The sequence below is a fragment of the Leopardus geoffroyi genome, chromosome E1 (assembly GCF_018350155.1).
Source record: "Leopardus geoffroyi isolate Oge1 chromosome E1, O.geoffroyi_Oge1_pat1.0, whole genome shotgun sequence".
In the NCBI taxonomy this organism is placed as follows: Eukaryota; Metazoa; Chordata; class Mammalia; order Carnivora; family Felidae; genus Leopardus; species Leopardus geoffroyi.
Genome location: NC_059330.1, coordinates 32,600,586 through 32,625,278, shown reverse-complemented (window position 1 = coordinate 32,625,278; position 24,693 = coordinate 32,600,586). Strand labels below are relative to the sequence as shown.

Sequence of the window (24,693 nt, the reverse complement as noted above, 5' to 3'; positions counted from 1 at the left end):
AGATTTCCCAAACAGCCACTTTGCCTACATCCACACTCCCTTCTCCATTACCAAAATCCTGCACCAGAATGGTATGTTTGCTATAACCAATGAACCTACATTGTCACATCAATATTGATGCATTTTTGGAGTGGTGGTGGGGGTCGATAGCTGATGGTCCTGAAAGAATCCTTGAGAAGTCTTTGGTGCAAAAAGGTGATTTTATTAAAGCACAGGGACAGGACCCTCTGGTAGAAAGAGCTGCACTGGGGTTGTGAGGAGTGACCTATTATATACTATGGAGTTGGGGGAGGTAAGTTTTCCAAAAGGATTTTCATATGCTAAAGAGGACTGACTCCAGAGATTCTGGAGGCCTGTCTATTGTCAAGCTAAGGTTGTTTTTCCCTCTAGCAAAGCATTAACATTAGGACAGAAGGAGTTCCTGGAGAAATGTTATACTCAGCCTGCCTCAAATATTTGTCAATGGGCTACAGGTTATAAAGGAATTTAGTTTTATTTACATTTCTTTGCCTTTGATCCCCACATCACTATGGAGGGGGACAGTGATGTTAGGACTCTAGGAAAGTAAGTCTATAGGTTTCTGAAGATTGCCTTTTTTCTTGTAAATCATTAAAAAACAGTTACAGGGGCACCTGGGTGGCTCAGTCGGTTAAGCTTCCGACTTCAGATCAGGTCATGATCTCACAGTTCATGAGTTCGAGCCCCGCGTCGGGCTCTGTGCTGACAGCACGGAGCCTGGAGCCTGCTTCACATTCTGTGTCTCCCTCTCTCTCTGCCCCTTCCCTGCTCATTCCCTGTCTTTCTCTGCCTCAAAAATAAATAAACATTAAAAAATTTAAAAAAAAAGACAGTTACAAACTGGTAGAGATTCCCATCCTGAATGACTATGATTTCTATCACTTAGCCATTTGTTTTTCCCTTCCCTTTGTTCTTGGGCAGCCAGGAGTGCCTGAAGAATATCACACCTATCCCACCCAAGGGGGTTGGGGGCTTGCCTTATGCTCCCTCATCAACTGTCACCCAAAGTCTGTAGTTTATATTAGGGTTCACCCTTGGTGTTGTAAATTTTATGGGTTTTGATAAATGTGTAATGACATTTATCCACCATTATAGTATCATACAGCAGGACACAAATTTTTGTCCATATAATTACTTCTCCTGGGGCACTTTGTGAGTGGGCTAATTCCCACTAAGATCCCCTGAATAAAGACCCCCTGCCAGCCTGGACTTCTAATTATGGCCTACTCCATTTTTCTTCGTCTGTACTCAACTCACCTGACAAGACTCCACTACTTTTTATGTTGACCTTATGTGGAATTAGGCTGACACTGCTTATGATCTTTGACCATTGTGACTTATATCCCTTTCCCTACATCGTGTTTATACAGTGCAGTTTGGTCAGCTTCTATTTGCAGCCATCTGACTCCATCAGTCCTATAATTTTGGGTACTAACTACCTCTTACTTTTCATACATCAAGATTGCTTTATCCCCGGATTTTGATATGGTCTTGAATACACCAGCAGTAAATTCAAGAGAACAGAAGAAAAATTACCATTTATTTTGAAATTAAACTTACCTGTTATTTTTAGTAGTTTATTGTGATCATAGAACAGAGTAAACAACATATATTATTTCAGTAATGAACATTAGAGACTCAAATTTTATTTTAAGTACTGTTACCTTATTTGGACTTTGTACACTCTTGGGAGCTGTCTCATCCAACAGAGCATAATATCATAGAATCTTAGATTTGAGGGATCTTGAAGAGTATGCAGTTTTCTACACGTGTTCCATGGGTTGAACCTCATTGGTGAATGGGAGTTGTCCAATACCATTCAGTTAGTTGACAGCAAAAGGACTAAAATCTACATCTCCTTTTTCGTGGCTTAGTGTCTTTTCCCTTATTTATAAGGTAAGTGGTTTGAAAAAGAATGCAGGCATGGAAGCAGGTCAGAGGACTTACATTCCAGACAGCCTGACCATATTAAGTCTGTTGAATTCACTAAGGTTAAAGTCTAGGTGATACAATTAGAAATGTGTATTTGGTCTTTGTTTCAGGTTCCTCACAAACAGCTACCAAAACACTTGCAATCTCCAGAGTGATGAGTGTTTTGTATACTAATGAGATGGCTGATGGCTGGGGTACAATACGTAACTTAACTTCAGGAGCGGGGTGGTTACCAGAAATACTAAGGCATGATTGGAGGGTTGGAACATTCAGTCCTATCCCCTGACCTCCAGGGAGAGTAGAGTGCCCAGAGATTGAGTTCAATCACCAATGACTAATGATTTAGTCAATCTTGTCTACATAATGAAACCCCAATAAAAAAACCCTGAATGCTGGGATTTGAACAGCTTCTGGGTTGATGGATGTACCCCCATATTGGGCGGAGGGTGCACCCCAAATCCATAGAGAAAGAAGTCCCTGTGCCCAGGACTATTTTTGTTGTTTGCCCCATATAGCTCCTTCTAAGGCTGTTTATGTTTATCCTTTATAACAAACCAATAACAGTAAATAAAGTAATTCTCAGAGTTCTGTGAGTAGTTGTAGCAAATTATTGAACCCCAAAGGAAGGTCTTGGGAACCTCTAATTTATACGTGGTCTTCAGAAGTGTGGGAGGCTAGGACTTAGAATTGGTGTCTGATGTAGATCGCAGTTCTGTGAGAATGAGTTTAAACACTAAGACTCCTCCTTAAACTGTGGGGATCTGTGCTAACTCCCAAGTAATGTCAAAATTGAATTGTAAGTCACCCATTCAGTATCAGGACACTTGGAGAATCTTTTGCTGTAGGGGGGGAAAAACCACATATTTGGTGTCAGAAGTGTTATGAATGAAAACACAAGAGTCTGATTCTCAGAACTCCAGATTCAAAAATGTGACTTTATGAATATTCCCCTCAAAGATCACACTCTATGATGGCAGACACATGATAAAAAATCAGGCATGTCAATTTCTTAATTTATAGTGGAATTTTCAATGACAAGAAACAGGTAATTTTTATCCAGAGTTTCAAAGCATTTTTAGATTGAAAATTTAGCAAGCTATTTAAAAACTAATATATATATCTAGTGGGTGTTGATCAAAAAGTAATTGGTGTTTGCTTCCTTTATAAAAAGGTTTTATCATTAAAGATGCTTCTAATGTCTTCCACCTGAATAGACCCTTCATAAGTGATTTAACCCTACAAATAGAAAGAATTTCTGGATTTTTGGCTTGTTCATTGATGCCTTAATATGTATGCTACATAGAAGGATACATATATATCCATGTTATGAGAACATTCTGCTCTTTATTATAGGAAACGCTTTTTGTTGGACTAAAAAAAGTAAATAAGTAAAAAAAACACATTAGTCTGCAGTAGGTTTTATTTTGTTTTGTTTTGTTTTGTTTTTGATGTGCAAAACCCTGCTTAGAAGGATATTATGATTATTTCAAGCAAAGGTAGCATGTATGCATGCACAAGTGCTAAATCTTACCTTGTATTAAGTCTACTCGTGGTAAATATTACAGTCAATGCAAGCGATTGAAAAGGGACGGTGCTATTTTATAATGTTTTATTTAACATTAATTATAATGAAGAATGAAAACCTTGGTGTGTGTGTGTGTGTGTGTGTGTGTGTGTGTATGCACGATTTTATTAAAACCAAGTTCAGATTTATACATAAGGGCACAATTGTGTTATGAGATTGCTTCGGTTTTTAACTGAACCACTGTGATTATAAATAAATATCCAGCAAGATTGCATTCCTTTCTTGCTAATGACGAACTCTGCAAAGGTTAAAAAAAAAAAGGATGATTTGTTTGGATAATTGATAATTATTTCACTGACTATCCCTCCTAAAGCTCTGATGGGGCATGGTACAAAATGCTGAATCCTTTTTCTATCCAGGCACATTGTAGCAACAGATGTACCCAGCCATTATTACGAATGGAAACATACCAATCAGTATGGCATGGTTCCCGACTTGCCCCCAGAGCCAGCAAGGAACACCAACACTGCCTGAAGAATAACACCGTCTGTCCAACAGTCAAACCCCACCTAAGATTTTGGATGGAACTAAACATTGCATGTGCATAACAGACTTTAAATAAGACAAATTCTTCTTGAATCCAACCCAAGACACTTACTTGACAAATGCCTCAAATGTTATTGTGAAAAGTCAGCTTCCCTGACATTAGTGTTCTTCCAACAGTGGCTCTGGCTGTTTCACATATCCCAGCTCATTTAAGTGTCTCTCTGTTCCCTCTAGAATGTTTTGTTTAAAATTACTATATGCTGCCAAGAAATGAACAGAAATTCCGCGATGATGGCCCCTGGCTTACTCTACTCTCACTCCCTCGCTCTCTACTAAATCCAGTGCGTAAGCCGCACTGCTGTTCGTGTGGTTTCTTTAAATGCATATTTGACCAAATTAATTACCTGTTTCAAATTCTCCTATGCCTCCTCCCCCTTTAACTCTTACTATACCAATACAAGATTTCACGTACTTTAGCTTCGTATACAAATGTCATAAACTGGTCCTTAATTATCAATCAAAAATGTTAATATTCATTTGAAGAGCAGTAATGTAAATTATTTATGGTTTATCTGCAAATACTGAGCAACAAAACTCTTTGTCATTACAAAACCTTTCTGTCCAGCATGCTCAGACAGGGTTTCCATGGGTCTACTTAACTAAATGTTTAATGGCTGAAATTTCACTCATCTGCCCTTCATGTCTGTCTGTCTACCTATCTACCTATCTATCTATCTATCCAGCTACCTACTTACTTTATCAAAACAGATAAGGATCTTAAAGGTAACTATAAAATATTATTGTTCTTGACTCCAAAAGCAAGTGGAATCATGTAAAAGGGTTTAAGAAAAATAAGTTTCTTAAATTATGTCCTTCTGAACAAATGGCTCCACACAGAATATGTAGAAAGGATCAGAAGTAACACTTTGTGTGCAATATCTGAATATTTTGTTAAATATAGAAATATTAAAGTCAGCATTCTAACATTATTTCCATGTTTACTAAATAAATGATACTCTACAGGGATTAATCAAAAATAAAATATTCAAAAATTTAATACACTTTGACCCAAGGATTTTATTTCTGATAATCTTTAATAAAGACATCATTGCAATACCAAAAAAGGTTTCATACACAATAACATTTAATGCACTAATAAGGGAATATTATTCATTAAAAATTTAGGGAAAATTATATCATTAAAACACTAATATGATATATAATGAAACAAAGGTGTTTTTAAAAATTTATTTTAATGTTTATTTTTGAGATAGAAAAAGCATGAGCAGGGGAGGGGCAGAGAGAGATGGAGACACAGACTCTGAAGCAGGCTCCAGGCTCCTGGCTGTACAGAGACAGAGGGCTCAAACCCACAGACCGTGAAATCATGACCTGAGCCGAAGTCGGACACTTAACCAACTGAGCCACCCAGGTGCTCCAAAGTTTTAAAGTTATATATGACATGTAATCTCAATTTTACAAGTATATCCAGACTCAACTGAAATAAATTACACGAAACTATTAACAGTGGTTGCATTCTATAATGAAATGTGAAATTTTTCATTTTTATCATTAACTGTTTTTCAAAGTATCTTTAAAGTGTATATAAATTTTATAGTGCAAAAAAAAAAAAAAAAAAAAAAACGAAAACACTTCATTTTTAAAAAGGGCAATTAGGGACACCTGGGTGGCTCAGTCCGTCTATGCATCCACCTCTTGATTTCGGATCAGGTCATGATCTCGCCGTTTGGGAGTTTGAGCCTCGCAGAGCCTGCTTGGTGTGTTGTATCTCTCTGTCTCTCCCTCCCTCCCTCCCACACACACTCTCTCTCTCTCTCAATATAAATAAACTTTAAAAAATTAAAAGTAAAATAAATGAAAGGGAAGGTTATGTAGAATGGAGGCAATGCAGCCGTTCTACATGAACATTTAGAGGATTCAATCATTATCTGTTTTAGTCTTCCAAAGATTAGTCTCCTCTAGATTTTATTTAAATAGATTGATTAACAAGCATGCAAAATAAACTTTTTGGTCTTGTTAGATTTTATGGTTTCATTCGGTTAGAAACAAATCTACTGGAAGTTTGGTTTGGGAACATGTTACAGCTGCCTTATTGGAAGGTAACTTACTAAAGTGCATTGGTAAATGATTTCCTCACAAATTAGAAATATACACTCTCATCCTCATCTGTTAGAATTCCAAGCCTATACAGAGAGAGACTCCATCTTATCCAAATAGACAAATTAAAGGATTACTTAAATTAACTTTTATTTTTCACTTGAGGCTACTCTTTGTTCAAACTTTCCACAGTTTTTGAGATAATTGAGATTTTATAGAGCATTTTCATGTTAAAAATTGAAGAGGTCATGTAATTTTGATATCTCTGCAGAAAATGTCTCCCTAACATTAGCAGTCAACTGTTATAAAACCTTTCATTTGAAAATCTAAAGGAGTTTTGCAAATTTGATTCATCACAACACAGTGAGTTCTCTTATTTAATCAGCTACTCCTCTCTGATTATATAGTTCAGATTAAAGTCCCAGCTAATATGGAAACAGACCGTAAACAATTGGCCCTAAATGATTCAATAAAACGCAGATTTGCAAAAGAGAAAATTATATATTGGGATCGAAATAACAAAGCCCAAAACCTTTGACTTACTAAGAAAAATAAAATAAAAACGTCTGCACTCAAATCTTAGAATTATGAAAACCTGTTCTTTTATCTAGAAATGTATCCACATGTGTTTTGCCTTATATCAATTAAAGAACTATAATAATAATAACAATGGCCACTTCTTGAGCACTTAGTGTGTCCCAATATCTATACTCTTGCATTATTTATGGGTTTAAAAATATTAAGTGAATTATTCCATTTAATTTTAAATAAATGTTATTGAAGTACAGCATATATACAAAAAACGCATGTCAAAAGTGGAGAGATCATGATTTCTCACAAAATATACATGCTCTGTAACAACCATTGATATTAACAAGCAGAGCGTAAGTAGTACTCCTAAAGCAACCTAATATTTTCTTTCAATCATTAACTCTGCTGTATTAGCGACTATACTTCTGATTTCTATCACCATGGGTAGAATTATGTTATGTGTGATGGTGTGACTGAAATAATTTTTCATTCAACATTGAACTTAAGAAATTCACCCACATTTTTGTGTGTAGGCATAATTTTAAATTCTTATTTCTTCTAGTATTTCACTGGATAATATTACAGAGGTTACTTATCCAGTCTCCTAGCGATGGATATTTGGATGTTTCTAAAATTTTGACTTCAAGTAATAATGTTGCTATGAGCATTCATATATATTCAATTTTAGTAGATACTGTTAAGAGATTTCTGAAGTGGTTGTACCAATTTACACTTTCACCACTGGTGGGACATCAACCTTGGTACTATTTATCTTTTTATATCAGGGGTTGAGAACGTTTATCCTTTTTTTGAAGTGTGTGTGTTCAAGTTATTAATAATACGTATATGTACATAATATACTCTATGGCTTTCTACTCTTTAAGTGTTATATTTTAATAAATAAGAATTCTTAAATATAGGTAGATTTTTCATATTTTGGTATCATGGCTCTGCACTATGTCCTGATAAACACATCTTTACCTAGTCTAAGATCATGGAAATATTCCATTATCTTATAAAAGCTTTTTTCTTTTACCCTTTATGTTTACATATACAACAGGAATTGTTTTCTGTAGATGGTGTAAAGCTTTTACATACTCCATGATTTATTTATATATGAATTTGGAAAAATATAGATTGATATTTATAGGGAAGTATTTCAAAGGTCATTCTTTCTATATCCTACAGTTTTGTATTAGTCACAAATCAAGTGATTGCTTATGTGTGTTCTGTTTCTGGACATTATTCTATTGATTTGTCTATTCCTGTACCAAAACCACAGTCACGATTGTTGTTTTATAAATAAGTGTCAATACCTGCTCATGCAAACCTTTTAGTTTTGTTCATTTTCAAGATGATATTTTCAGTTCTTGGCCCTTTATGTTAAAATTTTAGAATCAGCTTGTCAGTAATGACGAATTAACAGTGCTAGGACTTTGAAGGGTTTTCAGTGAATCTACAAAGAAACAGGGGGTATTAACATCTTTACAATATTGCATGTTACAGTCTGTGGGCATGATTTATACCACAGTTTGTTTACAACTATTTCCCCCTGAAAGGAGGAAATTACTGAAAGTAACTAATGTAGATTTCTGTGTAACAGTTTCATATACATTAAGATACAATGTACACACATTTTACTAATTCTGGATGTTCGAATTTTAATGCTACTGCAAATAGTATCATTAAAAATTATATTTTTTCTGATTCCATTTAGCATGAAGTACTAAGTGTCAAATATAATATTGACTCAAAGTGAACTTTAATGAGTGAAGGATATTTGTTGCCAGATCAAGAGAAAAACTCTGGGCCATGATTTCTTTTGAAAAAGGTAGCGTTATTTACATACTTTGTGATTCTAAATTTTTAGCATTTTAAATATATCATTTAATTGTCCTTTGTGTTGCATTGTTTCTGTAGAGAATCTATCAGATTTATTGTTGCTTCGTTGAGGTACAGTGTTGTTCCCCTTCCCTCTGGTGGCTCTTTTTACTGGGTTTTTTATTTGTTTGTTTGATTCATTAGGACAGAGATAGAAAATATAGATATAGATATGCCTACATATGTATATATACATATTTTCTCACACATTTATACACATATAAATATATGTGTCTAAAAACATGTACATTATATATATCATATATGTATGAATATAAAATGTTTAATATATATGTAGATATAATGGGTATTTTCTCATACCCTTATAAATATATATACATCTATACATACACACACATGCCCATATGCATATTACTCAGAAACACACACCCTCACACACACACACACACACACACATTGATATGAACTATGAGTTCACACCAATTACAATTTAATACTTCCAATTATAATTTAACACCACAGGAGTCTTTCAGATTTTCCCACTTTTTTAAGTTTATTTATTTGTCATGAACCATGAGATTGTGACCTGAGCCAAAATCATCAGTCATTCAACCGACTGAGCCACCCAGGGGCCGCCCCCCTTCCCATTTTTATAATTCCTTTCTCTGACGGTAAGAAACCTGGCTGACATCGCCTTCAGTTTACTTAACTGATCAGCCCTCCACCGTTGTTTTCAACACGTTTGTGTCCACCACTACCTCCCAGTGAAGAAGCTTCTCACACTCCACAGACACTGATGCTCTGATCTGCGTGGTACCCTTCTCACTTTGCTTTGGCTCCAGTACCTCTGGACTACAGTTGACTCTCCTACTTTTATAGGTACCCTTCCCCCTCACCCCATGGGGCTCCGCCGTCAGTGCTGGGCTGTGCAGTTGTCTTTAATCCTGTGCAGGTACCCCCTCATTCCCTAGGTCTTTGAAAGGCTTCTCTGGGTTGCTACTGCTTCCCTACATGCATGCTCCCCACATCTAGCACAGGCTCCAAAATTCTGCTTTGAGCTGCAGCCACTGACCTTATGAGTTCGGTTCAACTCTTGCTCACCTTGTTGGTAGGGTACAGCCTTTAAGGAGTATTTAACCTACTCTAATCCCTCCTCTGGGTCAGGTCCTGAGCTCCACTTTTTCTCTCTGTAGGAGCACAAGGCTATTAAAACTTCTGTTTAGGCTTTCAGCTCCTTTCTGCAGGATCTCTTAAAGCCCTCACGCTACATCTTACAAATGGCAGATGCCTCCATGCGCAAAGCTTAGAGTGCCTGCCCTCCGTCTTCTGCCTCACTTCCTTCAAGTCCTCCCTGCCTTGAAAGCCCCAGATTCCAATTTCTACCTTCCTAGTCTTATGACATTATCAAAAGGTCTGCCAGTTTTTTGCCTGGATTCTGAATCTTCTGCTATTCTGTAATTAATTCACTGACTATCCAGGAGAGAAAATCAGCATAGAGAATTCTTTAATAAACTTCTTTCTCTCAGAGATCTTGGCCCTTCAACCTCGGACTCATTTGGCAGCTTTCCAGTACGTTCAAAAAGTACATTTTTATTCAGTTTTTCTAGTTGTTCTTGATGAGGGTGGTCTGCTACAAGTTATTCCATCATGGTCCTGTTTCAATTAATTTTTACAAAACCCAATGGGATGCATTTTATAGCAGACATTTTAAAAGAAAAGAGAACTGAGATACAGGAATGTACTATTATCATGGTCACAACATCCAGCGAGATCTGGATCTCAACCTCAGCCATCTGATTTTAGAAGTATTGCTGTTAATATTGTACCTTTTATCACCATAAGTCAGTGTCTCCTCTTACTCTACATTTATTCTAGATTTGCAAGTAGTCTGTATAAACAGCCCACAACTAAAGAGGAAGAATTAATAAAAAGTGAAAGAAAGGGGCGGGGGGAAGCTGTCCATTTTCAAACTGACTCAACAGAAGAGGTGATGCACTTGTTTGCCTATTGGAGGCCTTATCTATGTCAGTTTCTTCATTTGTCACTATTGACAGTGGGGTGGATAATGCTTTGTTGGGAAACAACTAGCCTGTGCCCTGGAGGATGTTTAGTAGCATCCCAGGCTTCTACCCACTAGATGCCAGCAACACATCCTCCAGTTGTGACGAGCAAAATGTCTCCAGACAATGCCAAATGGCCCCTGGGAGATAGAATCACCCTTCGTTGAACACCATTGACCTATAATAAAAGATAATTTTCCAAATAGGGTAGGTCATTTGTATCAAACTCCTAATACGTTCCCTCTGTGTTGGTTTGGAACTGAAAAGTACAACTTAATTTGTTTTTCAAATTCCCACTAAATCTGAAGGACCATAAAACTCAAATTCGATAGGATACATGCAGTGGGATCTGCACAAGCAGAAATAAGACAAAATAGATGAGAAACAGCGGCAAGTGCATTACTGGTTGTGTCCTTCTCCGAATAGAAATCTATAAAACAATAAATAAGCTGCCACGTTCAGCATAGCTTAGCCTTGTCTTTCATAATTCCCCACAGTGTGCTTAGAGGAAAAGAGTTTAATTCCTATTGAACTTTTATCCAAATTTAGTAAAAAGCAATATAAATCTTTCTCGGGCCCTCTGCGATTCCCCTACCTGCCACATCATCACTCTTTTGCTTGCCAGTATAAAGAGTTTGGCTTTGTTTTCAAGAAGGTTGGAAGCTGTCACTTATGCTGCAATTATGAAAAATGTGCTCTGAATTTATTTCAACCAGGCGGGAATAGGATCCTGACATAGGCAAGAACTTTTCAACTCGGAATCAGGTCAACTGCCAAATAATTGCATGTAGCTCCTTCAGAATAGCGACTTTTGTTCACTCACCTTTTTATTTCTAACCCTCCCACAGTGCCTAATATGCACTGGAACAAATATAGTAGTCCCCCCTCCCTTATGGATGGTTTTGCTTTCCATGGTCAACCAGGGTCTGGAAGCACATGATAATGCTTCTGACAAATTGTCAGAAGGTCCATAGCACCCTAACGCTATGTCACAATGCCTATGTCATTTACCTCACTTCCTCACATCACATAGGCATCTTCTCATCCCCACCATCACAAGAATGGTGAGTATAGTGTAGGAAGATATTTTTAAAGAGAGAAAGAGACCACATTCACATAACTTTGATCATAGTATATTGTTACAGTTGTTCTATTTTATTATTAGTTATTGGTGTTAATCTCTGACTGTGCCTAATGTATAAATTAAACTTTATCATAAGTATATATATATATATATATATATATATATATAGGAAACAATAGAGTATATGTAGGGTTCAGTAATACCCAGGGTCATCCTTTTGGGGGTCTTGGAACATACCTCCCACAGATAAGGGGTGACTATTGTACTAACTAATATGTATCAAGTACTTTCATAAGTAAAATGAATAAGTAAATAAATGTTCAAAGAATATATTATCCTTAATGATTTTGATAAAAAAATATATGAATTCACACACCACACACACACACACACACATGCACATACACATACACTTAAGATACTTTAATGTGACTTTTGCCCTAAGTATAGTCTATTGCATTATTGGAAGCAGTCAGTGAACTATATTCTGAGTTTTTACTGTATAATAATGACACCATGTTTGTTACTTTTGTAAGCTCCAATAGATATTCATTTGTAAGTTTAAAAAATATATTCAGAACACAAGGGCAGAAAACTGCCCACATAAATCTAAACATTTTGGGATGTGACAGATAAGAGAAGTAATGCTGAAAATAGTTACAGATATTTCTCTTTAGATGAAAGGCAAAAGAAGAAACACCTCATAACATATAAAGGCACAGTCACTCTATGATAAATATATAAACTCAAAATTACCAACATCAAAGAAAAGAATAAACAGATACATCACTTATGCAATGCACCCGCATCATTAGTCATCACTAATGAAGATTTGCTTTTGAATCAATAGAGAAAATAGGAGTTCATGCACAAATGTGTATATCTTTGTTATACAATACATGTCTTCTGTTTTTAAAAATTTGTAATCTACCTTTTCTGCCAATATAATCAGTAAGCAAAAAATGCTAACATCTACAAAGAGAAGCTAAATAACATGCAAAAAGTTACCCTAAACAAAATACTATTCATAGATATCAAGAACTCTTGGATTGTCTTGGTCTATTCAGGCTATGAAAGGATACCACAGACTGGGTGGCTTTAAAAAACAAATGTTTTTCTCACAGTTCTGGAGGCTGGAAATCCAAGAGCAGGGCGCCAGCACGGTTGGGTTGTGGTGACAGCCTTCTTTCACATTACAGGTGGCCATTTTCTCCTTGTATCCTCTAATGGCAGAGAGCAGAGAGAAGCAGGCTCTCTCTTGGGATTCTTACAGGGGCACTAATCCCATTCCAGAAGGTTCCACCCTCATGACTTCAGCTAATCCTAATTAATTTACAAAGACCTGACCTCCCCATACTATCACACTGAGGGGAAGGGTTTCAGCATATGAATTCTGAGGGGGGAACCACAACATTCAGTCCATAACATGGATAATATTGGGTTTGGGTTCAGCCATATTCTTCTGCATGCATTTCATTAGATTTCCCTTTCTCTGACTTTGCCTGTACTCTTTCCCTTGCTGATTCATGTTAAATCTTCTTAAAAGGTTTTTGGGTTTTGTTTTTCAATCCATAATTAAATGTACCTTCTCTTGGAGCACCTGGGTGGCTCACTCAGTTAAGTGTCCAACTTTGGCCTGGGTCATGATTTCACGTTTTATAAGTTTGAGCCCTGCACTGGGCTCTCTGCTCTCAGCACAGAGCCTGCTTTGGATCCTCTGGTCCCCTCTCTCTCTGCCCCTCCCCGGCTCATTCTCCCTCTCTCTCAAAATAAATATATTTAATAAATAAATAAATAAATAAATGTACATTCTTTTGGTAAATTTCCTGACATCATTACTTTGAATTACATTTCTTTCCTATGAACTCCCACTGAATCTACTCATCACACTGACTTTCAACTGGTAGTTTAGTATAGTTAATTTAATTAGTAACATAACTAATAATGTAACCAATACATACATTTTCCCCTTATATTTCACATGTACCTTAAAAAGCAGATGATAAGTGAAATACACAAATATATGCAATGCTCTGTAAACAAACAAGGTATAAGCCATGCCATGTTTTCTAATTCCCAAGCTGGTGCAATCCTAATGAACTTCCAGAGCAGAAATTTATCTCTCATCTTTCAAACTTAAGATTTTGCCTAAAATACATCATTTGTGGACCATTACCAATATCAGAACTGACTCATTAAATTCCCAGCTAAGGGGTGTTTGTGCTTACGTATCTAAAAAAATAATTTGGCTCATTGTGTAGTAATTATTTACCTGCAGGGGCCTAAAATCGCCAATGTTTATACACCTGGGCAATGATGTCACTTCCGGCATACTTTACAGTGCTAACATTTTGCAGTGTAAGCCGAATTCTTAACCACTTTACTGCTTCCTAGCTCGATGGTAACTTTTGAGCCTTACTGAATCTAACAATCTTTCCCAGAAAAAGTGGAGAATGTTGGTGTGTTGAAATTCTAGTATTAACTAGAATTTTCTCTTAGTATTTAATAAGATTGATGCCTCTATAATCTAATTCACAGCTGATGGCAGCCTTAAGATTCTTTTCCCCCAGAAGGGGCAGGTCCCAGCTTGCTATGGAGATGACCCCTTGCAAAATAAATGGCACCAGGCAACTAATTTCAACCAAACTATTGCCTCCTAGCGTAAGATGTTTACATTCTTTTTTTGTTGTTTTTGTTTTGTTTTACCCCAATTTCAAGATTTTTCTCATCTTTAATCATTTTTGAAGGAAGTTCAAAAGATACTCAAGCTATGCTTCTTTTTTCTCAGATCTATTTCCAAACCAAAGGTTTTCTTTATCTCTTCACGGATGGCAAAGGGGACCAGAGGGTAGATTAATGCCTTTCTGCAGTTGGCCTCTCTGAGAATCAAGCTTCTATCCTGTGACTATAAGAATTCATTCTTGAATAGATGCTCACATAAATGATAACAATTTTATTATGAGCCTCAATACTGCAAAATTCATATTTATTAGACATTCTTAATTCCGTATCTTATACAGCATCCAGAACGTACTGTCACCTTGAATGAAAACCATAAGGCACCCAAATACAGAAAGAGAACTCTGTATGAATTGCTGTTCTCTGTGAAACCCTTCAGGACGTTCTCTTTTTATTAGAGATATGGTTTTAACTAGCTTAGTTCCCTCAACTCAGTGAGAAGTTTGTGATCTCTTATATTTTTTAACATCTCCTTCATAATTAAATAACTATGTGGTAAGATTTATTCAAACTAAGCTAAAATTACTCTCATTTGGCAAGAGACCAAGTCTTAATAAAATAACACATTTAAATCCTTTTAGTATCAAGATGCACTAAATACTCATAGAAAAAAATTGGCATTTTTCCCACAGATGAACTCTGAATCTATTATTTATTATTGCTTTAAATAAATGCCATGTGTACACTTAGGCAAATAATATTCCACATCAATTCCAAGATACAGTGTAGCCCAACAGGGGATCTTTGAGCTTCATTATCATGGACTGCCTTATTTCCAGATCATAACCTTAACCACATCTCATGTCTTAGGGAGTGCAAATCTACTACTAACCATTCATCTTAGGAAATGCACGTTGCTTCATGTGGCTTTAATTAACATGAAACAAACTTTAAGGCATATGTAGTGAGCTCTGCTTTTCCTCACTAGGTAAATGGTTATATCTCTTTCTTTTAATAGGCAATGTATAAATAATCTGGAATAATCTTTTTCCCACAAGATATGTAGCAGGAAAAAAAAACAGTTAACATAATATTGAGTTGTTGGTAACAAATTAATTTGTGTTAGGAAATTTGTATCGGAAATCATAGGCTGTGCTTAAATTAAGAGAGAAAGGAAGTCTGTGAAACCCAAAGTCTATTTAGTTGCAAATGGCTTTTCCTAATGTGTTATCAAGAGTCATAACTATGTTGGTACTTAGTAAGTTTACAAAGTTATCCTTTCCTGGGGCAGATATTCCAGTGTGTGTATGTACATGTATCCATATATATGTATGCATGTATGTATGCATATAATGTTTTTGGAGATTATGACTACAATTATTCTTTTTCTAAAATTTTTATATGTTTTTTTAATTTTATTTTTTGAGAGAGAGAAAGAGTACAAGCAGGGTAGGGGCAGAGAGAGAGGTAGGTATTCAATCCAAAGCAGGCTCCAGGCTCTGAGCTGTCAACACACAGCCCTACAAAGGGCTGGAACTCAACAGAGTACAACATCATGACCTGAGCTAAAGTCGGATGGTCAACTGACTGAGCCACCCAGGTGCCTCTGACTACAGTTATTCTTTTTTTTTTTTTTTAATTATTTTTTAACGTTTATTTATTTTTGAGACAGAGGAGACAGAGCATGAACGGGGAAGGGTCATAGAGAGAGGGAGACACAGAATCTGAAACAGGCTCCAGGCTCTGTCAGCACAGAGCCTGACGCAGGGCTCAAACTCACAGACCGCGAGATCATGACCTGAGCCAGAGTCTGACGCTTAACCGACTGAGCCACCCAAGCCCCCCTGACTACAGTTATTCTTAACAAGTGCTCTGGACAGCTTCCGTAAAATTCTTTTATTTAAATTTTTTTCATGTTTGTTTATTTTGAATGAGAGAGAGACAGAGCGTGAGCAGGGGAGGGGCAGAGAGAGAGGGAGACACAGAATCCAAAGCAGGTTCCATGCTCTGAGCTGTCCGCACAGAGCCTGACACAGGGTTCCAACCCACAAACCATGAGATCATGACCTAAGTGGAAGTCAGACGCTTAACCGACTGAGCCACCCAGGCACCCCAACTTCTGTAAAAATCTTAAGTCAACAAAACAAAATGCGTATATAGCACATTTATTAATACACCAGCTTTGGAGTTGGGCTCAAAGGTTCTAATCCAGATTGCAACATGCTAGCTTTGTGACTGTTAAAAATGGCTTTTCTTCTCTAATTCTTCATGTTCTAATGTTATGAGGCCGTGTTAATAAGTACTACATCATAGAGGGTTGTCATGATGATTAAAGGAAATGATGTTTGCAAAGTACCTATTGCAATTCAAATTCATTAGTATCTGAAATAGAATACTCAACAAGTGTTTAATATAATAATAATAACTAAAATAACTAAACTATTAATAATGACTAAAGGTATTCAAGATGTAGTCTTTCATCCCATTAAAAATATTTCACTATTAGCTTGCAATTTCACCTTTACATATGTATTTTTATTATATTAATTTTTTCATTTGTTCTTAGAATATTCACTGAACTTCTGTATTCTTCCTTTATTGTGCCAGTACATAGGATAGTATGGTGGTCAAAGCAGACATAGTCTTTTCCTTATGGAGCTTGCAAAGTAGTAGGGAGAAAGAGATAATAATTGTGTAAATACATGACTATATACTCTGATAATGGCTAAAAATTCAAAGTGAAATTGCTAAACACCAGTAATTACAAGGAAGATCTATTCTTTTTTTTTTTTTTTTTAAACGTTTATTTATTTTTGAGACAGAGAGAGACAGAGTATGAATGGGGGAGGGGCAGAGAGAGAGAGGGAGACACAGAATCCGAAGCAGGTTCCAGGCTCTGAGCCGTCAGCACAGAGCCTGACGCGGGGCTCGAACTCCCGGACCGCGAGATCGTGACCTGAGTTGAAGTCGGACGCTTAACCGACTGAGCCACCCAGGCGCCCCAAGGAATATCTATTCTAATCTGAGACACAGTCCCGAAGACAAGACATCATATGCAATATCTGGGACAATATTGTATTAAAATACCTAAAGTATTTGTTTACCTGAAATATTTGGTCATCTGCAATTCACATTTAGAGAGGCTTCTCCAAGAATTTGCTCTTGGGTTGAAAACTGAAGAATAAGTAAGCATTGTCAAAGTAGTGCAGATGTTGGAAGTTTTCTGGGGTAGAAGACAGCACTTGCAATTATCCTGGAGTGGAGGGAACATCTTAAAAATTGATGGCGCTGGAGGTGCATGGGCAGTTCAGTTGGTTAAGCGACCATCTCTTGATTTCAACCCCGGTCATGATCTCATGGCTTCTGAGACCCAGCCCCACAGAGTGTGGAACCTGCGTGGGATTCTCTCTCTCCCTCCTTCTCTGTCTCTCTGCCCCTCCCCCACTCATGCTCATTCTCATGTTTACTCAAAATAAATAATTAAACATTAAAAAAAAAAAGAATTGATAGTTCAATAGAGCTGGGGCTCAGAAAACAAGAGAGGTGGTATTCCACAGAGTTAGATAGGCAGGTCTAGATAAGCAAGGATCTTGATCCATACTTGATTGGAAGTCAATAAAAGTTTTAGGCATTAGAGTAGCATCAGATTTACATTTTAGTCACAGGAACTTTTCCAACATCACCTCTGTCACTTCTTATACACAGCTGTTCTTCACAGAGTTGTCCCAGTGTGCACTTATTGATGAGGTCAAGCCCTCACAAAAAGTCAAGGAAAAGACACTAAATATGTGAGCATAAATAGCCAAGTAGATAGGGCAAGCATGTTGAGGCACTGTGATGGAAAGTGGAAAAGTGCTGAGATCCAGGGCTGAAATTACCTCCTGAGGTATTACGAACAACTCTGAGATTGCTGTGGGTAAGTATTTATGGTTACATTTAATTAGTATTTTCACAAGGATAACTATCAAAGGATGTGTATGTTTGAAAGACTTAAAGACTTTTGATACACATCATCAAATTCTTTTTTTAAGTTTATTTATTTATTTAGAAAGAGAAAGAGAGCAGGGGAGGGGCAGAGACAAACAGGGAGAGAGAGAGAGAGAGAGAGAGAGAGAGAGAGAGAGAGAGAGAGAGGATCCAGTCAGGCTCTGTGCTGTCAGCACCGAGGATAGCACGCAGCCTGCATGGGGCTTTATCTCATGAACTCCAAGGTCATGACCCCGGACTAAATCAAGATCTGGCTGCTTAACCAGCTGAGCCACCCAGGTGCCCCACACATCATCAAATTCTAAGGTAGTTATTTTTTATGTTACAATGATGTGAAAATTATGTAACGATGTTTTGCCCTAACTTAGTTTATGGAGGGCATTTTGTTTTAATATAGTGTCCAATAACAACTAACATGAAGTATTAGAGAAAGGATAGATTTTCAAATCACACTGACCTGGGTTTGAATTTTGGCTCTGCCAGTTGATATTCCTGTGATCACAGGAATTAATTATGTAGGGATGTTAGTTCTTTTCCTCTGGAAGTAGTTTTTATGTCCTTAATATTAACTTTGGTGAAAAAATAATTAATTGCATTTACTTTTACACATATGTTAAATGTTAAATAAAGACATCTATTTGGAACCAACAAAGATATGTAAGGAAGCCATTTCTCATTAACCAACTTATGGAAAAAAGAGGAAATCTGTAGTTAGAAACATACAAAGCAGAGATAATGCACTGGCATGAAATGAGACTTTACACAAAAAGCATTATACAAACAAAAGCTATTAATAAGTTGCAGGGGTTATGAAACAGTATGCTGCTTAAGTTAAAAAAAATTTGAAAAAAAGAAAAACCCAAATCCTCAATGTCCTATTTGTGGAGAGAAGCAGCTAATATTTGGAAAGGTTATTGTGTAAGCAAAACTTGGTGGGAGGGTGTTGGTTTCAGTTCAGTATATTGTATGCATCCTCCACATAGGGCAAAATAAAATAATTATTGTTTTCAGTTGTTTTAATTGGCTATATAGGAGAACCCACAGTAAATACGACAAGCTAAAAAGTGAGCAAAAGGTAAGAGAATTTTTAAAATATTCAGGGGTGAGTTTCTATGGATTCAGTAGATGTCAACATAGTTTGGACTACTGCTAATGAATTACTGCTTATGGGGTCAGCCATGTATGTACAACAAGCCAGTGCGGTCTATATTATTATTCCCATTTTGCAGACGAGAACATGGAGGCTCAACAACTGTGAGTAACTCACTGACTGCAACACAACTATGGAGTGAAAGCTTTGGGATTGAAGCTTAGATCTGTCTGATACTGGCATCTGCCTCTCATTCTGCTCTGTCCATGCCATCTCAGAAACCTCATCCTACTAGAGTATAAACCGCTGTTCTTGAACCAACCCGTTCTCTTTTCATAGTAACAGGTAACTAGTGAGAGAAGAGCAGAGAAGGGAGGGAAAGCAGAATTTTCCAGAAAGTCCAGCCTCTTAGAAATTCAAAAGGGTTCAAGGTGTCAAAACCCAGCTTCTCCCTGCAGCAGTGATAGGAAGGGTTTGCTGTTGGTTAACAAGAAAGTTGAGAGCCCATCTCAATACCTTGGAGGTATAAACACTGAGGGAAATGTTTCAGCAACCTGCAGGGGATGTGTTATATTTGTCTTCTTGCCTGAGGAACTTGCCAATTATGTGAAAATGCCAACTGGTCTCCTTACCTGATTTTGAGTAATACCTCTCAAGAAAATAAAAATGTCCAGAGATAGTAAGCAAAAATCATACAAGATGAAAATATTGAAAAGACTTTCTTTTCCTGAGGAGGCAGAGGCAAATTAAAATATTTCGAGAGAAGGCAATTAAAAAAAAATGACAGGGAATGAAAAGAAAAGGAGAAATAATCTATTCATATAGAAGCAGTGCAGAAATTTCAACATTAAGAATGTTTTCTCAGTTAATTTGTTAATTTAGAAACTCAAGATTAAACCAATATATTGTATGATGCTATAAACCATAAACTTATACACAAATGCATACAAACTTTGTATTATGACTATAGAAGCACAATAAATGCATGGACATACACATCTAAAAGGACAGTCAGGGACACCAGGGTGGCTAAGTCACGTGAGCATCCAAATTCAGCTCAGGTCAGGATCTCACAGTTCATAGGTTCGAGCCCCTGTTGGGCTCTGCTAACAGCTTGGAGCCTGGAGCCTGCTTCGGATTGTTTGTTTCCCTCTCTGTCTGCCTCTCTCATGCTCTCTCTCATGCTCTCTCTCAAAAATAAAATAAACACTAAAAAAAAACTAACTAAATAAATAAAAGGAGAGTCATTGCTGGTTGTTTGGGTGTGGCAGAATCATGTGTCATTTTTTCCTCCTATTTGCAAAATTGTGCCTTCTGTATTATCTGCAATGAAAATGGAATACTTGCTCATACACAAATGTATACCTCTTCCCATAGAAGCCATAGAAGGCTCCACAACTTTCCACAACACACAGAAAATTCACAAGAATTATAAGACTTAAGGGAATGTGTTTTGTGTGTGAAGATATTCTAGTGATGTGTAGGAATACTCTTTGGAGAGAGAGAGAGAGATGCAATATTGGTTATATATACACCTGGCATAACCAGGGAGTATACTTTTGTTCTGGAATGTTGTGTTCCATGTTTCGTTCTGGTATTTTTTTTTTTTTTTTTTTTTTTTTTTTTTTTTTTTTTTTTTTTTTTTTGCCAAGGATTATAATCTTTTTTCTCTATTATGTACTTCACTCAGTGCAGGTGGGTCACGGACGTTTTTCTTTTGCTTTCCCCACCTTGGACTATCCAGCATTAGAACCCCAACACCTTCATGTTTGAAGGATCCTTCTATTATAAGCCCTTTGGGTGGAAGGGACTGCATGTATCCTGGCCTCCTGACACTAAGATGTGCCTATTTATATAGGCACATGACTCAGGTTTGGCCAATCAGATGGGTCCATTCTACTGAGGGTTTTGTTGGGTAGAAGCGACAACATATTGAGCTTCTAGGGGTACCGATGGCAGAACAAATTCAGGTCTCCAGTGGAATTGCTTGGTACAAGCTTTGGGATGGATCCACCCTTGGCAGGGGGTGCTAGCCCTTCTTTCACTCTGTTGCTCTTGATACCTGGCCTCCACTGCTGTGTCCTTTTGCAAAGCTTGGTTCTAAAGCTGTCCCCTCAATTGGTAATGCACCCACTATCATTTTAACAAATTCATCCTATTCCTAAATCAGTCAAAGTTGGTTTCTGTTGTTTGTATTTAAAAAGTCCTGACGGATACCAAGTGTGAAGAAATAATTCTTGGACACAACAAGTAAAAGAACTTACGGGAATGTATCCTTAATTGTTTTGAAATTGGGGATAGAAGTGTAAAAATCTTGGAGCATGGGTGGTGGTTTAACTTTTCCCAGTTAAAAACATCGTGCCAGACATTCATTTGGCAAAGAAAGGAGGAAATTGAATGGTGATACCTGGAACACACAGTAGGTGTTCAAAACTAAATTTGGTTTACTCGACCGTGGTTTATGATATTTTAACAGCAGTTTTCAGCAAAAGGATGGTACACGCCTTATCAGTTCTGGTAGGAGTATTTGTTTATCATTGTTCAAAAATTGTGAGGGATTTAAAGTTGTTACTGCAGAAGAAAATTCCCTAATCAAATGACTTTTTTTTTATTATTAAGGACAGTAGATGTTCATTCATAAAATATGCATTTAGTGCTTTCTCTGTGTCAGGTACTAAGTTGCCGGAAAGAGAAAAACATGATCAATCTCTTCTCTCTAGAAATGTCTATTTTGTACTGTCTTAGTTACTTTCTATCTATATCATAATATTTTGTTCATTTGTTTGTATCCCATTGATTTGTGAATTCCTTGGGGATATGGGACTTATTTTCTATGTATTTATGTTCCTAGAGCATAACACAATCTCTCATACATAACTGGCTTTCAAAAAATGTATACCAAATGAATAAGTGAATGAATGAATAAATGAATAAAAATGACATAAGTAAGTAGCCTGAACAATCACCCTTAGTGAGTTCTATTTGTATCCCAGTCAACTTGCTTATCAGTGACATGAGGGAACACAGAGGCAAGCTTATCAAACACACAGATGCTTTCTGTGCAGTATAAGAAATACCTACGACATATAATGACAATCGGAGATCTCAATATTTATTATCTGGTGTAACTGAGAAAAGATTTGGAAGAGTTTATTATAATATATTCCAATTTGTTCCTTTAAAAATTATCAGCTGTCTAGGAAGAAGCTGGAACAGACCTGGCTTAAAAGCAGGTAATATAGGGGCGCCTGGGTGGCTCAGTCAGTTAGCGACCAACTTTGGCTCAGGTCATGATCTCGTGGTTTGTGAGGTCAAGCCCTGCGCTGGGATCTGTGCTGGCAGCTCAGGCTGGGGAGCCTGCTTTGGATTCTCTGTTTCCTTCTCTCTCTCTGCCCTTTCCCCACTTGTGCTCTTTCTCTCTCTCTCAAAAATAAATAAACATTAAAAAAATTTTTTTAAAAAGCAGTTAATACAGGGGCACCTGGCTGGCTCAGTCAGTAGAGCATGCGAGTCTTGACCTCAGGGTTGTGAGTTTGAGGCCCATGTTGGGCATAGAGATTATTACTTAACAAAAGAGCAGGTAATAGAATGTGATGAATTAACAGATAGAAAATGAAGGTAACACTGACAGCACCCTCTGTGAGGCAGCTGTGTAACAGGTCTTCTCTGTCAATTCTGTCTGTAAGGAAGGGAGACAGCCATCCCCCCTGCACTGCACTGGTCAGGCTCTGCATGGAAAACTGTGTTCTCTGTGGCTCTGAATTTGAAGGTTTCTGAAAAAGACCACATTCAGAAAAGTGTGATCTTTATGCTGAAGTGTTTGAAAACTACAATATACACTTTAACCACCTGAGGAAATGCAGTCTAGAAACACTTAGCATAAGCATAATGTAATTAACTCAAGATCTAGAAATTAATTACTGGAATTCTAAAGTGCCCAATCATCTTTTCAGACTAGGCATGGGACAGCAAATCAGCAGTTCAAGGAACTGAGGAGAGAAGAACAAAGAGCAGAGGGTAAGATGGGCAAGTGTATGGACAACCTGAAACATGGGTTATTGTCAGAGACTTGTTTTTACCTGTTTCCTGTGCTTCAAACACCTGGCCTAAGGAAAGGGCAAATGCATATACAAAAGTAGAACAAATAGGCTAACGTGCCCAAAAGCTATTTTAAGAAGCATTTGTATTTCTACCGGTAAACTTTTTATAAAATAAAATGATCAGAATACAAAGATGACATTGAACATGGGGTGGGGAGGTCAGGTCCAAGTGCCTTGACTGGAACTCTTTGAGTAGTGATTGATGATATCAGAGAGGGAGGCCATAGACAAAAATACTAGTTTGAGGGAAAATTTACATAAGATGAATTCTTAAAAACACTTTCAATTAAAAAACTCTTTGCCTTGAGGCACCTGGCTGGCTCAGTCGGGGAGCACGAGACTCTTGATCTCGGGGTTGTTAAGTTCGAGCCCCACATTGGATGCAGAGATTTCTTAAAATGTTAAAAAAAAACACACAAAAAAACCCTCTGACTTTATTCAATTTATGAGAGTGATGGATTTTTTTTCCAATTAACAAAATCTTTTGAGATGTTGTATATAGAAATGTTTAAGATATTTTATAAATTAAGTTTTTTTATGCATGGAGGAAAACTAAAGAGTAATAGTTTTAATGTTTATTTCTTTATTTTGAGAGAGAACACAAGTGAAAGAGGGGCAGAGAGAGAGAGAATCTCAAACAGGCTCCATGCTGTCAGTGCAAAATCTGGTGCGGGGCTCAAACCCAAGAACTATGAGATCATGACCTGAGCTGAAACTGAGTGGGACATTTAACTGATTGAGCCACCCAGGTGCCCCTAAAGAGTATTTTTTTAAACCTTTAAAATCCATTTGACCTTTATAGAAGTAGGACAGACTCTGAGACTACCTGAACTAAATTCTGAATTTCAGTATTTTCTGGCTGAGTGATCTTTTAACAAGTTAGTTACCCTGTCATTGCCTAGGTTTCCTTACCTGTCAAATCAAGATAATAGTGCACTGAATTGAATGAGATAGTAATAATTTAGAAAAATATCTGTCATGTGGTAAGCACAAAAAGGTTTGCTGAAATTATCATTTTATATATAATGATATTAACGTATCTGAGAAGCATATTTGACATAGCCTATGCATGTTATGATGCATATCCATATTTTATCTCCATATATAACTCACTATGATGTTCAGCAGGGATTATTTATTTTCATGTTTTTTTTTCTAATTATTAGGAATGTATTTTTAGC

The 24,693-nt window shown here is 36.9% G+C and overlaps 1 long non-coding RNA gene across 4 annotated transcripts in view; it reads left to right on the top strand.

Annotated features, from left to right (window-relative positions):
* Window positions 1–11,577: 11,577 nt before the first annotated feature.
* Window positions 11,578–24,693, top strand: part of LOC123603438 — a 185,642-nt gene continuing 172,526 nt past the window's right edge. For 3 of the 4 annotated variants that reach the window (XR_006714885.1, XR_006714884.1, XR_006714883.1), the window contains exons 1-3: window positions 11,605–11,636; window positions 22,605–22,645; window positions 23,366–23,429. This is a non-coding gene — a long non-coding RNA (uncharacterized LOC123603438). Of the gene's footprint in view, window positions 11,637–22,604; window positions 22,646–23,365; window positions 23,430–24,693 lie in introns of all 4 variants that reach the window. The other variant, XR_006714886.1, reaches the window with a different exon arrangement.